The following is a 17,027-nucleotide window of genomic DNA, read 5'->3' on the forward strand; positions in this document are numbered from 1 at the left end:
GTGAAGCCCAGTCTGCCTGGCTCCCTGCCACTCTAGGCCAGTCTACTGTATATCAGTAAGACACACACCAGTAGCTTGTAAACCTGTTTAATTCCACCGGTCAACATTCGTGACTGCATGTTTGTTTTTCTGGAAGCTTTTAACCCAATTCAACACGTTACTATGTAGGCTACACTACAGTATAATAGCAACATAACGGATGTAGAATCGACCTCAGCCCTAAATGGGTTAAGGTGTTGTTGGCTTTGAGCAAGAAATTGTTGGTTTGATCTCAAAATGTTCAATGAAAAATAAACACATAATATGACAAGCTGCCCGCTGTGGCTGTGTGTGTGATCCATGGCAACTATAACTATTGTTTTGTTATTGCCTCTATAAACTAGGTCACTGCTGTGTGTGTGTGTGTGTGTGTGTGTGTGTGTGTGTGTGTGTGTGTGTGTGTGTGTGTGTGTGTGTGTGTGTGTGTGTGTGTGTGTGTGTGTGTGTGTGTGTGTGTGTGTGTGTGTGTGTGTGTGTGTGTGTGTGTGTGTGTGTGTGTGTTTGTGTGTGTGTGTGTGTGTGTGTGTGTGCGTGCGTGCGTGCGCGTGTTTCTTATTTATTAGTTTGAGCTTGTTGTCTGTGATATTTTTATAAGCCCATAGAGCGCTCATACATATTTACACATTTAATGTGCAACTTACACTGAAAGAACCATTCAATTAGGCTACTGCTCCAGTAATGTCCCAGTCCAGAACCCTTCAATTACTGCTCAAATATAACATCCCAATTCTGCTCTCAGAGTGCTTTTCATATACTGCTGCTTATGCATATTTTCTGTATCTCTCTCGTCTCGGTCCTCTCTCTCTCTCTCTCTCTCTCTCTCTCTCTCTCTCTCTCTCTCTCTCTCTGTGATCATTCATTCATCCATCCATCCATCCATCCATCCATCCATCCATCCATCCATCCATCCACTACAGCGTCACACAGAAGCATCAAAAGTATATTTTGCAGATCCACAAACTTGAAACGTTGCACAAAGCGACATGTTTTGAGCTTGTAGATCTGCTACTCTTGATGCCTTTGAATTTGAATCCTGAACAGTTTCGGAGATATGAGGTTTCTACCCGACAATATTTTACTTACCTAGTCTATAGGCTGCAATAGGCTGGTTTCATTTTACGCTCTCAAGAGTTAAATTATTGTTAAACATCTCCATTACTTAATTTACAATGAGTCTACACAATTAGAGAATGTCAAAGAAGTGTTATTTTGATTAACGTGTGCCTGTCATCTCTCCTAATGGTACCAACATCAATACAGCACAGCATGGTATTGTGGACAAACAATGTACAATTTAGGCATTTAGCAGATGCTCTTAATCCAGAGCGATTCACAGTAAACAAGGACAAACTATGGTAATATAAAGAAATAGTCACCAAGAATATGTAAGCTAACAGTGGAATATATATATATATATATTTATATATATATATATATATATATATATATATATATATATATATATATACGTATCCAACAGAAACTAAATATTCTTTAGTTTTGGGTCTGATCAGGCTAAATGTCATCAAATGGTGGTCTGTGGCTCTAAATGCAGAATACATATTGATTAATGAACCTTGATATGAATAAGGTTGAAAAGCACTGAAATAGAATATGACCCTGGTATATGCAGGGCGGAGGTCCATGCATTGATCCTCTGGGTTCCAGGAGAGAGTTATTGACATCACACATGGACCTTTGTGTGTTTTATTTCTGGCTGCTTGTTGTGGCTGTGGAGCTTGAAAAACGAATATTTGGATCTTTCATGTTTCCTAGGACGATGGTTGTTTGCTCAACCATATGTAATCAGAGTTTTACGCTCGGACGGGAAATAAAAAACCTATCGTTTCCATCTCAGTGCCAATATCTCCTCCAAGACAAACACCTGGTGCGTGCGTACATGAAGTTAAGATCTACAAGCTCACAATAAATGGTAAATTGCATTTAATTGCATTTATAATAGCACCTTTATATGCACCATTTATCCAAGGCGCTTTACATATATATTGTGCATTACATTCACCCATTCACACACCAATGGCGGCGGAAACCCAAGGCACCAACCTGCACATCAGGAGCAATTAGGGGTTCAGAGTCTTGCTCAAGGACACTTCGACACTAACTCTGGGAGAGCCCGGGATCGAACTGGGAATCTTGTGGTTAAAATCCAGTCACTCTATCCCTGAGCCACCGTCGCCCTGTCAATGCATCACAATGAAACACATTGTGAGCTTGTAGATCTGCTATTTTCAAAAGATATTTGTATACATTTTATTTTTATTTGAAAACTTGTGAAACGAGACATTCTGCATAATGAGTACTTTCTTCTTTTTGGTGCATTTTGATCCCAATGCTTTAGTACTTTCACTCAAGTCAATTTTGAATTCCAGACTTTTACTTGTAACAGAGTAGAACATTTTTATCCCACGATTTTGCACCCCATTTTTTTCACCCAGTGTCAATTATCTAATGTAATCCTGGGCGGTACACTCTCTCTGCCAACCTGTGGGGGCAGTGGACTGACCTCATGCTTCCTTCTATGTATGAGGAGTCCCAGCTTCTTTTCACCTGACAGGGGGGAGTTCTCCCGGTTGGACCTAGCGCGTGGAAGGAACACATTAGTCCAAATAGTTAGATTACATATAAGTAGAGTACATTTCAGTATATTACAAATATCATTAAGACCTACTTTCCACCACTACACACACTGAAAACCACTGCAGTAGATTCATGATAAATGATAATTAATACTTATTAGATGGATGAATGGTCCATGGATGTAATTAATGTCTTTATCCAAAGTGCTTTACAATGTGCATTATTACACACATGCACATGCACATGCACATGCACATGCACATGCACATGCACATGCACATGCACATGCACATGCACATGCACATGCACATGCACACGCACACACGGCCAATCCCGGTGTGATGCCGTTGACCTTAGTTAGAGGTCGGCGCAGATTGGGTCATTGTTTCCCGGTCGTCCAGAGAACTGAAGCCGGCCGTTACTGTGGAATTATCTCCGCTAATTGCGTTAATTTGCTAGCGGTCCTCAGTGCAGCTGCAGCAAGCTCCTAATTAATTTGGGGGAGCGATGCGTGCCGGTGTGTGGGAGCTAATTGAATCACTATTATCTCAGATATAATACAGCCGTAGCATCTGCAATCTCCACACGCCAAGAGGCACTTCTCCAAACTTTAATTCACATCAAAGGCTGTAGTTATTTTCATATATATTAGCAGTTCAGTTCAGGTCAATAGATTCTCACTAATAATTGTTGCTGTCGGATGGACAACTTTTAAGTCCAATTTTTTTTTCAAATTTAATTTATTTATTTAGAGTAGCCAATTATTTTGAGGAGAGATGGATCCATGATTAAAAGTCTGTTTTAAGATGTGAAGACTCTTTTTTTTTTATAGCCATAAATAACCCCACAACAGCCTATTTTATTTCATTCACAATTCTTGTTCCCTCAAACGCTGATGCAGTGTGCCAGAAATAGCAGATCTACACGTTTGTATAGATCTTCATCTGTAATTTCGGTGCTTCACGTGGGTAATATGTGTTTTTAGATATTTTAGTATTTCAAAGTGGCCATGGGCTCCTTGATGTCATGGACGCGTGATTATGAATCCCACCAACGTTCTAGGGTAGACCTTCCTCACCATGTGTCTGATTGGCTCCCGGGAAGGCATCGTTTTACTGAGGTTAGGCCGATCGGGTTAGGTTTAGGGGGGTGCATACTTAGTTTAGACTAGTCATTGGTTAGACATGGGTTAAGGTTAGGTTTAGGTGTGCTGCCCCGTGGGAGGTTAGGTTTAGGGTGAGGGTTTGAGATAGGTTGTAGTTGTAGGACTAATGACTGGTCGCAAAAACGAGAACTGTCAATCACAACGACTACTGGCCAATCACAGCAGGGCTTTCCTAGAACTGCGGTGGGATAAATAATAACGCGTCATGGACACTGGGCTCACTTCCTTCCTGGACTACAATTCCCATAATGCTTTGGTCCACTGCTCCTCCTTGTGGATAGGAGCAGGGCTGTTTTACTGAGACAACATGTAGTCGAGGAAATAAGTGAGCCCAGTGTCCATGACATCATGGAGCCCATGCATGGACACTTTGAAATACTGAAATATCTAAAAACACATATTACCCACATAAAAACCCCACGAAAGTGTTTCTTGTCTCCCAAACATCATTAAAATAAGATCTGGTTGCAAAAGGGGTGAAGTGGCCCTTTAAGATCTACAAGTTTTATAGATCTACAATCTTATAGATCTGCTATTTTTTGGTGCACAGCTAAGTATAAAATAAATCTGATTTTGATGCAGGGAGTTGCCAAAGCAAACCGTTGTTGTAAAAATTTGAGGATGCTCTTCCCAAAGAAATGTCCGTTCGCTGTTTGCCTCATGCCATGTTCACTTGGCACCGATTTGAAATTTGAGCACAGATTATCCACTCTCCGTCAAAGCCCCAGATTAGGATGCAAACAGGGTGGGCTCCACCAGGGTTGGGACGCTTTGCAGAGACCAGGAGCCGAGCTATACACGCCTCCCCGAGCATCTCCGCGTATCTTGCCGTGTTCAAGGTTCAAGGTTCCATTTTATTATGTCCCAAAAGGGCAAAAGGTTTTACAGCAGTTCATAAGGCTTGAAACACATATACATACATTACATACATACATACATTAATCAAACCAAACTTATTGCTGCTGGTCGCTAGCGTGCGCTGCGCCCGGCCTACTTGCATCTTTAGAAGACGAAAGAAAGGAAGAAAGAATAGGGATAGGGGGGGGGGGCAGATATTGGGGTGGGGGTGTTGACAGAGATGGAGGGGGGAGGGAGAATACATCACATCACATTACAATTGTATTGTATCGTGTGGGCAATAATGCGACCGCCCACTTCAAGAGTCAAGTAGTGTTTGATGTATGTGTTTGATGTATGTTTGATGTATGTGGACGTGTTGGTGATGTTGGTGATGTGAAGCATGTTGCGGACAGCAGCACTGCACATATCCTACTGTCCATAAGAGCACAGGACCGGTGGACGGTAATTGGATATAGAGTACAGTCGTCTAAAGAGTCAGATTCCATTTCATTTGATCTCATCATTATGTGTCCACTCTCACGCCCTGCTTCACTCTTAATGTTGCAGATGCATCACCTGAACACTGCCCCCCTCCACCCCTAAACAGATCCATAAGGTTTTACAACATGGAAACGGCTCATAGAATTAGGGAAAAAATATTTGTGATCCAAAGTAGTTATTATTTATTCACAAGGTCTTGTTGATTATTTTAAGACAGACAGACCACTAGTAAGTATAGGATATCCCTTTCAGAATGTATCAAAGAAATCACACTTGTGTGAAGTGAGGGGCGCTCTTATCATCATACATTATCATACGTCACATTCCGTGCTCAGCCAATTAAATCATCACAAATGTCATTCCGGCCAATAACCTTTGGCCTCTTCACTTTTCTGCCCTCACAGCCAATCAAATCATCGTGTTTGTGTCCGCGCAAAAAGACAAAGCTGGGCATGGGAGGGGCTAGTGCCCCTCAAAAACTCTGTAAACCTGCAAGCTCACAATGTGACACACCATGTCTGTAGATCGGCTATTTTTCCTACTTTCGTGCAACACATTTGTAATTGACTTGACTTTTTTTGTTAATTTACGTGACTTTATTTTCACAAAAGCATCAAAAGTATAGCAGATCTGCAAACTTGAACACTTTGCTTGTAGATCTGCTACTTTGGATGCTTTCGTAACAGTTTTGGGGTGAGGTTTCCCCCGCAGAGACAATAGGGACTTTAAGCAACAACTGTTTTCAGGACGGCTCCGCTACGCGGGAGTACGGCGGCTATGGAGCCCACGCCGTAGCTGTCGTTAAGCTCTGGTGACGGCGATATTGGTTGCCATGGTGACGCGTCCATGCAGCATGTGTCAAACATAAACACATTATTATTATTTTTAAAACACCCCGTCGCGCGTCAGCTAACTTGCCGATATTGCTTAATTCTTACATGCGCTGGACATGATCAGCAGTGGAAAGAGGAAGGTGCTGGAGAAATCTGTGTTATTCTAAAACCGTTTTAATAAACATGGTTAATATGACATGTGGTATTAGTGTTATTTCTTCATTCAGAGCATGCCAACACATTACACAGCATAAGAGAGGTGATGGAGCAATCGGTGTAAATGTATGACAGCTATAAATTCAATAAACATGGTTATGACATGGCGTTGTAGACACTACGTGTAAGTGTAGGTTCTCCCGTAGTAGAAAGGGCTGCGACGGAGAGCAGGTTTATGTATCGAGCACTGATCCATTTTCGGTTGCCATAGCCGACTGCCGTATCCGTCGTTGCTTAAAGTCGCTAAAGACATATATAATATAGGGTAGTACAGACGTCTATAGAGGGGTCTACAGACCCCCTACCAGGGCCCAGGAAATGATTCTCCGTTCATTTTCCTCATAGACATTTCAGAAAGTATTTATTTAAAGACCTTTTAAGCCTCGTACAAAGCCAACTCTTGTCAACAAACACAATTTTTTGAGCCGAACAAATAATTAGAAAGAAGAAAATAACGGCAGGTTACAACACTTTTTCTTTTGTTTTTCTTCTTTGTAATTATTTGTTTGGTCCAAAATATTGTGTTTGTTGTCATGAGTTGTCACGACTCGAGTTGGCTTTGTCCGCGGCGTAACCGTCTTTAAATAGATACTTTTTTAAATGTCTATGGGAAAAATGCATTGGTAATCATTTCCTGGGCCTGGCGTCGTCATGAAAGGGGGCGGGACTGCGACGCTCTATAGAGTCAGATTCCATTTCATTTGATCTCATCATTATGTGTCCACTCTCACGCCCTGCTTCACTCTTAATGTTGCAGATGCTCCATCACCTGAACACTGCCCCCCCTCCACCCCTAAACAGATCGATAAGGTTTTACCTGATGTGTCCGTCCGTCCGTCCGTCCGTCCATCCGCCCGCCCGCCCGTCCGTCCGCCCGCCCAGTGGCTAGGTACCAAAGCAAGATGGACAGCTCGCCCTCACCCTCCCCCCTTTCAAAAAAGAAAGATATCACCTCCCAATGAACTACATTCAGAGAGAGAGAGATAGAGAGATAGAGCCCTGATGCCACTGCTTCCCCTACAGCTACGCAAGTGTGTCTGCCTGCCTCTCTGTCTATTGAAGAGAAGCGAGTCATCAGCTTCTTTGATTGGATATATCCGTGTCGGAACATCCAGTGAAGGAATTACCTCAAGGCTAGGAGATTAAAAGCCCCTCCATGTTGTGTCTTAATGCTGAACCATGTACTCTATTATTGTGGGCTTGAGTGTAGCGAGTTCACTATTGTTATCGTAATTATTCCCGTGGCCTCTGGGCTGTGACGTCATGTGGCACATCCAATAGGAATACAGAGGGAGGGGTGCTGTGATGTAATGTGGGTCAACCAATAGGAAGACAGAGGGAGGGGGGCTGTGAACTTGAAGCTACTCGAGCCCACACTTTCTTCAGTATTTTGTAGTTACTACAATTTGGGTGCCATCGTAAAACTGTATATATTCTAACGAGATACATGATGAACATCGTCGTTCTGATCAATCTGCGATGGAGGCAGCCTAGATTCAGAGTAAATGAGGAAGATTGTCGGCCCGTAAACCAGGAAGTGAATGGCTGCGCGTGCACCAAAACAGGTGCAGGAGAGTTGAGCAAGGCGTTGCCTATAGCAACAGCCGCTGTAAAAAATGTTTTAGCAATCCTGTTTTATCGATAAAAGGAAGTGTGTGGACGTCCTAGGAATCACAAGTGTTAATATTATTCCCTCATGTGAATAAAGGCCCTCCTCTGTCATCATGCCACTGTGATAGCTGCACTCTTGAGTAAATGTACGACTACTTTACTTCACACCGTACTGCTCTTCTACCTGTGAGCTCTACTACCTGTGAGCTCAGCTTCTGTCATCTCACTGACGTGGCTTTGATGATGAAAACCTCTCTGAATTCACACACAGATATGGTTAGGATTTCAACACGTCAGAGACCTTGAGCCCAGCGGTGTGAAAGTCAACAGGAAAACCCTCATCTCTGTCTGTACTCTCATGCAGCTAGTCTGTTAATTATGCTGTTCTGTATAGCCTGATGGCAGGGTCAACCTTTATATCTCTGTTATGAGGGTCAACCTTTATATCTCTGTTATGAGGGCTTCATACATTCATAAGTAGGATAAATGTTCTGTGCTCTATAACAGTCGTACATATATCATCTTCAACAGTGGTTTTCAACCAGTGGTATGGGGACCACCAGTGGTCCTTGAGGGGGTTCCAAGTGGTCCCCAGCTAAATGAGGGAGAGTTGGTAATCAAATGCCTGGACCCTTATTAGATCTTTTGAACGCGTAAAATGAAACCAAATGGACACTTATGGGTCCATTTGGTTTCCTTGTATACTGAAACCTGTCTCAGGTTTTCCTTGTAGGGAAAGATTTAGACATTTTGACATCAATGTAAGGTGATATAAAGTAATTTACAATGTAATTCAGGTGGTGCCGTGGGATGAAACAAGTTATTTACAGGGGTGACTTGAGACAAAAACGAAATAAGAATGAGAACCTCTGGTGTAATTGATAGAAAATGTGTCGTTTTTTTGGTGAACTACTCCTTTAAGGATCCCCCAGTTGCCCTATTGCACGGGTCTTATCCTGAAGGGACAGACGTTGACGTGTTGAAGCTCGGAGCATAAACACACAAACTCAACAAAGCGACACGACCCATGATGCCCAGGTGCAGGGTGCCAGTCACAGCGTGTGACTGACTGGCACAGTTTTTGCCACTGGCACACACACACACCTGCCACCTGCCAGCACTTGAAACTCAAAGGCAGAGTGAATATCAACAGAAAAACATTTGCAGGGAACTTTTTTAAGCTGTGTTGCTTATTCCACGAATGCACAATCCTTAAGGTGACTCCAGACCAAACAAACTTCTTCAGTCTAGTCAAAGACTACTTAAAACTGGCAGATTGCAACAGACTGGCATTTTTTTTATCAGCCAAAACTATGTCTGCCGATTAAACATTATTTTTCCCCATGACAATTCCAAAAAGCAGCCTGCAGCGCTTGTTTGCAGTGTTGCCAGTTCTGATTAAAGGACAACTTTCGTTTTGTTTCAACCAAGGTTGAAATAATAGGGCTTAAGTGGTGAAACTTTGTTTTCATAGACCTGGTCGCTTGATTCACTCACAGAATCTGGCAATCTAGCTTGTCACCAAAACAAAACACTGATAGCATTTTTTTTTATCTGGAGTTGATTGATTGGTACCCCCTCAACACTACAACATGGATAGAGTAATGTACCTCCTCAACACTACAACATGGATAGAGTAATGTACCTCCTCAACACTACAACATGGATAGAGTAATGTACCCCCTCAACACTACAACATGGATAGAGTAATGTACCTCCTCAACACTACAACATGGATAGAGTAATGTACCTCCTCAACACTACAACATGGATAGAGTAATGTACCTCCTCAACACTACAACATGGATAGAGTAATGTACCTCCTCAACACTACAACATGGATAGAGTAATGTACCCCCTCAACACTACAACATGGATAGAGTAATGTACCTCCTCAACACTACAACATGAATAGCGTGGGCTCCCTACATCGGCAACCGACCAGACATGTTCGGTTCTTCATCAACGGGTTCCGACGCGTCTGGAAGGCGATATGGACGGCAAGCACTGGACTGGCTGAGGTCCTACCTCACAGGTAGGAGTGTCTCCGTCATCATTGGTGAGGCTTCCTCTTCTCGAGCCCCTTTCACGTGTGGGGTCCCACAGGGATCTATCCTAGGGACACTACTATTCAGTTTATACATGCTTCCCATCGGCAACATCATTCGCTCCCATGATATAAATTTCCACTGCTATGCGGACGATACTCAGCTCTATATGCCACTAAAACCAGGTCCAGGAAATATGTCACGCATACTGGCCTGCCTATCAGATATCAAAGACTGGATGACACAGAACTTTCTCCAATTAAATCAGTCAAAAATAATAGATTATTTTATTTGGCCCCTCTAGTTTAACCCTTGCACTACACTCACAACTTGGTCCCTTCTCCACTAATATCACTACTGCAGCCCGTAACCTGGGGATGATTTTTGACTCAGACCTCTCGTTCAAGAAACAGGTAACAACAGTCGTCCAATCCTGTTACTTCCAGTTAAGGAACAACAGCCAAAATCAAACCATTCCTCTCAGCCCCGGACCTCGAAACTGTTATTCACGCCCTCATATCATCACGTCTCGACTACTGTAATTCCATCTACTCTGGCCTTCCGAAGAAAATTACATCCCGTCTACAATTAATACAAAACTCTGCTGCTCGACTATTGATAAATACAAAGGACCATATAACACCAATACTAGCAGATCTGCACTGGCTGCCGGTGAGCGCCAGATGTGATTTTAAGATTTTATTAATCACGTTCAAAGCCCTAAATGGGCTGGCCCCTATTTACATTTGTGAGATGCTATCCCTCCCTAAATCCGGTCGCACCCTCAGATCCTCGGATAAGCCCCTCCTGGTTGTTCCTCATACAAACCTAGCTACCCGGGGTGACCGGGCTTTTGCCGCTCGGGCACCCAGACTGTGGAGCGCACTGCCAGTGCACATTAGGGTAGCACCATCCGTCCCCCTATTTAAGTCACGCCTGAAAACCACACCTTTATACAGAGTGTTTTTAACCACTTAATAGCCAATTGTACATACATGCTTGTTATTGTTTTGTGTGCCATTATCATTTTGTTATTGTGTGTTTCTTGCTGTTTTTAATCTTGTTCTGTGCAGCACTTTGGAACTATGTTTTGAAAAGCGCTATACAAATAAAGTTCATATCATATCATAAGCGACGGAAGCTTGTCGTCAGGATTCTCCTGCAGACAAGCTTGCGACACTTCCAAACTGGCCGAAAGCAGTCTGTGCGGTCTGGAGGCAGGCTTATCGACCGAAATAAAGTTTCCGAACATTCCGTAAGTTTTAGTATAGTATTATAACAGTATTATAGCACCTTTTCAGTGTCCCTTTCCTTTCCTTTTTTTCATACTGTATCGACCCATCGACCGGCAGGCACACAACAAAGGAGGCTTCAGCGTCTTCTCTTTTACCCATCTGTAAAAAGCCTCTCCAGACCATGAAGGCATCATTTACTATGGTTTAAAAAACCTCTCCAGACCATGAAGGCATCATTTACTATGGTGAAAGAAACATAAATGCCCCAGACTAATTGACTCATTACAAAACATACATTAACAACTTCAGCCATATAATACATTCCGGCCATTTGAAAATAGCCAAACTACAAGCTCACAATGTGTCGCAATGTGACACATTGTAAGGTTGTAGATCTGCTATTTTCTAAAGATTTTTACACATTTGAAAACTGTAAAATGGGACATTCTGCATGACAAGTACGTACTTCCCACTTTTGGTATACTTTAAGTACATTATGATGATAATACATTTTGTACTTTAACTCAAATACATTTTGAATTCCAGACTTTTACTTGTAACATAGTATTTCTAGATTGCAATATTGATAGTTTTACTTAAAACTATCAATATCCCTTGCATGCTGGCTTTGCTGTCTCTCTCTTCTATTCCTTTTGATTTATCTGTATTCGTTTTAAAGTCTCTGTGGCCTTCTACTACACAGGACAACTGCTGATCTCTAAGCTCACAGCAACTTCTACTGCACAGGAAATCAGCTGATCTCTAAGCTCACAGCAACTTCTACTACACAGGAAAACTGCTGATCTCTAAGCTCACAGCAACTTCTACTACACAGGACAACTGCTGATCTCTAAGCTCACAGCAACTTCTACTGCACAGGAAAACTGCTGATCTCTAAGCTCACAGCAACTTCTACTGGGGCGGCTGTGGCTCAAGAGGTAGAGCAGGTCGTCCAATGATCCATGGGTCGGCGGTTCGAATCCCGGCTCCTCCTGGCTACATGTCGAAGTGTCCTTGGGCAAGACACTGAACCCCAAATTGCTCCCGATGTGCTGGTTGGTACCTTGCATGGCTTCCGCCGCAATCGGTGTATGAATGTGTGTGTGAATGGGTGAATGTAATGCACAATCTATGTAAAGCGCCTTGGATAAAGGCGCTATATAAATGCACCATTTACCATTTACACAGGACAACTGCTGATCTCTAAGCTCACAGCAACTTCTACTACACAGGAAAACTGCTGATCTCTAAGCTCACAGCAACTTCTACTACACAGGAAATCAGCTGATCTCTAAGCTCACAGAAACTTGTACTGCACAGGAAAACTGCTGATCTCTAAGCTCACAGCAACTTCTAATACACAGGAAAACTGCTGATCTCTAAGCTCACAGGAGTTTCTAATACACAGGAAATCAGCTGATCTGTAAGCTCACATGAGCTTCTAATACACAGGAAACCAGCTGATCTATAAGCTCACAGGATTTTCTAATACACTGCAGGAAATCAGCTGATCTGTAAGCTCACAGGAGCTTCTAGAGGTGTATGTGTGGTGTGTATTACGGAGCCCATGCAGATTGAAGTCTCCAAAGTGTTGAGTCAGCGTTCCAGAGTGTACAGCAGCAGAAGGATGAGTCCCTATGGACCGTACATGAATATTTTACTACACAACGTTATATGTTACGTAACCTGAAAACAGCCTGCTGGGAATTATAGAGTCTCTGCAGCCCCAAGCCCCATAACCCCACACCCCCTTACCCCCCTTACTATCCTAAAAACAGCCTGGGAATTGTAGTCTCTGCAACCACCAGCCCGATGCCCCACTATCCCCAAAACAGCCTGCTGGGAATTATAGAGTCACTGCCGCCCCCAGCCCCATATTAGGCTATACCTACCCTATAGAGACACGGGGAGAACATGCAAACTCCTCCACAGAGAAAGTAGCCTCTGTCCCAGCCTTACTCATCTGCGAAGAGAAAAGCCTGGTCACAATATAAGGCAGAGAGTGCATAGGCAGAAATTTCTCCCGGATACAATATTTTTTTGACCAATCAAAAATACTTGTTCATTCACAGAGAATGTAAACAGATTTGTAAAGCGTCAACGTCATTTCCTTGAGCGGTAATTCTGCCCAACTCCCGCTACTTCCGCCAAATTTCAGCTATGCGTGCAGAGAAAGGCCCTTTCGCCAACCACACCTACTGTATAAGGTATGGGTGCTGATGACGCAGAGGAGAGAACACGCCTCCAGTGCCCACAGCGTCCCCAGCAGGAATCAAACCGGGACCTTCTAGCTGTGAGGCGACAGTGCTACTGACTGCCCCCACTGTGCCTCCTGAAAACCTCTAAGTATTGAGACAGCACAGATACTATACAGCATGACAGCAGAGTTTTGAGACTACAGCGTGAGAGCAGAGTGTTGCTGCTAATTAGCAGAGGGTAGGTTATGATATACTGGAGAGACAGGATGGTAATTAGAGCAATCAAAGGAACGCACGTTTTGATTTATGTCAGTGATGCATGGCTTTGTGTGTCTGTGTGTTTGTTTGTTTGTTTGTTTTTTTGTCGGTTGTTCTCTCTATATCCTCAATAGAGAGACAGACAGGGAGAGATAGGTTAGCTGTCTGTCTATCCTCAGCAGAGAAATGTGGAGGCCTTCATTCAGATTTAAACATCGTGCAAAATCGCATACTGTGAACCTATAGTGATTTGAATCATTTAGTGAGTCATTATGCCTATATAGTTTGTATCCGTTTTGAGAGTGAATTGATTGATGTATTAGACAGGGGATGCAAACAGTCCCTGCATGCCTGTCCAACACTTGGTCTAAATGGATAGCACAAAAAAGTATTCAATGCATAAGCATAACATTTACACCTTAAAGTAGAAGTGATGTTTTATCCCCCTTCGGCCTCCTGAAAGGTGTATTTTCAGGCCTGTTATAAATGAAGCCAGTGATCCACATTCTGACAGGCAGCGTTCACATTGTTTCTCTCTACATCTGAGAAGACATCTGCTCCTCTGTTCCAGAGTGTAGGCATGATGTGTGTTCATTTTTATTTGTTTTTTTGAAAAGTTTTTTATTTTTATTTTATGAACACAAAAAACTCACACCCGTGTGAAGTGAGGGGTGCATTATAGTCTAACTCATGTTAATTAGGTGATGTAATGGTGATATAAAGCAAACGGTGCCCAAAACAAACAAATTGTCTTTATTGTTAACACAATCAGTGCTGGAAGTCCTTCAAAATAGGAGCTCTAGGGTGCCGGAAAGACATGGCCGCTTTTACTCGGAAACCCATGACCCGGAAACAATCCACTAAAAAAAGTTTACTTTACATAGCTAGCTTACATTGCGATCGTTTTAGTTTATACGATATATGATCCAAAAAGCGTTCATATTTTGCGGGAGAGACGGATGAGGAGCAGAAATGAAGCGCCAGTATATTGATCCGTTCAACACCACGGAGAGCGCCCTGGATTAGGAGAGACGAGTCATTATTTCCGTCAATGGTAAGCTAACAATTGCCTAGAGTGTAGCATACGGTAGCCGAAAGGCGAACTGACGAATAAAAAAAAAAGGAAAAAATGAAGAATATTCTTATCTCGCCCCGTATCATTGAGGATGCGCTAAGACGTCCTCACACGTCGGATGTACGCGTCGATTTGGACCCCTAGGATGTGTGGCGACGTCCTATGTACGGAAACGGTTAATGGCATTTAATGTTTGTGTTAGGGACAAGATGACGTAAATCTTCCCTTCATTTTCAATGGTGTTTTTAAAACAAACATTGAACTAAAAACAAACATTAAACCTGTATATAAGACAATTTACAATTTACAATTTAGGCATTTAGCAGACGCTCTTAATCCAGAGCGATTTACATTAGGCAGGAACAAAAGTATGGGAATACATCACATATATAAAATGCATTTATCAAGAAACATGCGTAAGCTAAGAACGTAACTAGAACATATCTATATAATGACACTATACATATTAACTATACATTTATACTATACTATGCTATACACATGTAGGCTACTATGATGTGCTATGACTATATACAATGCAATTATTGTGCTGTCTACATGACATGCTATAAGTCTGTTTCAAATGCTATCTAATAGGAGGGGCTAGCCCCCCCTCGAAAATCACACCTGTGAATCTTCTCATGAACAACTGAATTTATGTGATTGGTTAGCCGATTTGCTCGTATACATGTACATTTTCCCTTCATTGTCAATGGCATTTAATGTTTGTGTTGCCACAAATTTACGTCATATTTGAGGCACATATGACCTAATTTCTCCTTTCATTGTCAAATATTGAGACGTGTGGGGACAAAAGCTGTATATAGGAGGGCAAAATCACACCCGTGTGAAGTGAGGGGCGCTCTTACATCATCATACATCATCTCATTCCGGCCAATCACAATTTGCGTCTTCACGTTTCATCTTGGAGATCTGCAACCAGGCTCTAATGAAAAACATCATGCCAGAAATAAGGTCTCTCTCTCACATCATCCCAGTACCAAAATCTGGAGATCTCTCAAAACCTGACAACTACCGTGGTAAAAATGTTTAACCGCATGATACTGAACAGGATAAGGAGTGCAATCGACCCCCACCTCAGGGAAAACCAAAACGGATTCCGAGAGGGGAGAACCACCTTAGCACAGATCCTTGCGTTACGAAGGATCATTGAAGAGGTAAAGAGGAGCAACCTAGCAGCAGTGCTATGCTTCATAGACTTCAGGAAGGCCTTTGACTCAATCCATAGAGGAAGTATGATGAGAATACTCAAGGCTTATGATGTCCCTCCGAACCTGCTCCGAGCCATTGAGACCATGTACACGGGAAAGAGAGCCCAAGTGACAACGCCGGACGGTAACAGTGAGTAATAGCGGTAATAGCAGTAAGGAGGATGAGACTAGGATGAGACTAGCTGGCCACTGCCACCGACACCAAGAACTCCCAAAAAGCGTGTACTGTGGGAACCAACACACGGGCATCGATCGAGAGGATGTCCCACACCTACTATGTGGACGTACTAAAGAAAGATGCTGGTGCAAAAAGCACTTAATGAGCTGGCCAGATGGAGACGCCGATGGAAGGCTCGTCTGAGGACGACGTAGAGAGTTTCCGTCTTCAATTTTCTGCTCTCACTTTGCTCAGCCAATCAAATCATCACTATAGGTATAGGCCAATCACAAGCCAATGTTTGTGTTCACACTTCACACAAACCCGGAAAGCTGGGCATAGGAGGGGCTAGCGCCCCTCAAATATCTATCTGTACATCGGCTATATTGAAACTAGACGATCTACAAGCTCACAACATGTCAGCCTACATTGACGTGTCAAATTCACATATTTAGAACCCCTCCCGCATATCTGAGGTCACCTTTTTAACACATGGACGTCCCTGGACGGAAGTGATTTTTTGTTTACTAAAAATCATAATCATATTTATCTCGGATTATTTTCCCAGATTGCGTTTTTGGTCAAAACAAGCTATTCAACGGACCATAACTCAAGAACCGATGATCGTGTTTACAAAAATGTATTTTTCGGGTGAAAGAATAGATGACAGCCTTTGTTTCCATGGTGGACACATCGTGGGACCGTGGGTCGACAAACACTAGCGGTGGCCAACCTGCTGCATGGCATTATGGCATGCATAGAATTAATTAATTAACACCTGCCAATCAAAGCGTGCTGCGTTTCGCATCGCTCCCGACAATCAGCCCGACGATCCTAATACCGAATCCAACCAGATTTACAGCTTTTAAAAAATCGTGAAAATGTGGCGCAAATCTTTGAATATATATTCTTTCAGAGTGAACGTTTTTAACTCAAATCTTTGCTTCTTCATGGGGGAACAACATATTTTCTGATCTGGGTCCGCGGCCATATACAGATAATTCTGAAACATTTTTTCATA

At 42.7% G+C, this 17,027-nt stretch overlaps 1 protein-coding gene across 2 annotated transcripts in view; it reads left to right on the plus strand.

The window, feature by feature from the left end:
- The window catches only part of LOC306918488 (metabotropic glutamate receptor 4-like), a 314,226-nt gene that overhangs the window by 106,692 nt on the left and 190,507 nt on the right, over positions 1 to 17,027 (plus strand). The gene's annotated exons all lie outside the window — the stretch shown is intronic.

The sequence above is a fragment of the Electrona antarctica genome (assembly GCF_951216825.1).
Source record: "Electrona antarctica genome assembly, chromosome: 2".
Taxonomy (NCBI): domain Eukaryota; kingdom Metazoa; phylum Chordata; class Actinopteri; order Myctophiformes; family Myctophidae; genus Electrona; species Electrona antarctica.